This window comes from Arachis duranensis, chromosome 9, assembly GCF_000817695.3.
Source record: "Arachis duranensis cultivar V14167 chromosome 9, aradu.V14167.gnm2.J7QH, whole genome shotgun sequence".
NCBI lineage: Eukaryota > Viridiplantae > Streptophyta > Magnoliopsida > Fabales > Fabaceae > Arachis > Arachis duranensis.
In genome coordinates, this window is record NC_029780.3 from 48,365,583 (window position 1) to 48,366,302 (window position 720).

The window sequence follows — 720 nt, forward strand, 5'->3', positions numbered from 1 at the left end:
GTGAGGCTCCATGAGAGCCCACTGTCAAGCTACTGACATTAAAGAAGCGCTTGTTGGGAGGCAACCCAATGATATATTTATCTATTTTCCTTTGTTATTTTATGTTTTCTATAGGTTGATGATCATGGGAAGTCACAAAATCAATTGAAAAAGCAAAAATAGCATGAAAAACAGAAAGAAAAACAGCACACCCTGGAGGAAAACTTACTGGCGTTTAAACGCCAGTAAAGGTAGCAAATGGGCGTTTAACGCCCAGTCTGGCACCATTCTGGGTGTTTAACGCCAAAAAGGGGCACCAAACTGGCGTTAAACGCCAGGAAGGGGCAAGAAGCTGGCGTTAAACGCCAGAAATGAGCACCAGCCCGGCGTTTAACGCCAGAATTGGCAGAAGGAGTATTTTTGCTCGCCACTTGGTGCAGGGATGAATTTTTCTTGACACCTCAGGATCAATGGACCCCACAGGATCCCCACCTACCCCACCACTCTCTCTCTTCTTCACCCATTCACTAATCACCTCAACACCTCTTCCCCAAAAACCTCTCACCTATCAAATCTCAATATTCTCTTCACCACTCGCATCCATCCTTCATAAAACCCCACCTACCTCACCATTCAAATTCAAACCACTTTCCCTCCCAAACCCACCCATAATGGCCGAACCATACACCCCCTCTCCACTCCTATATAAACCCATCTTCACTCCTTCATTTTCACACAACC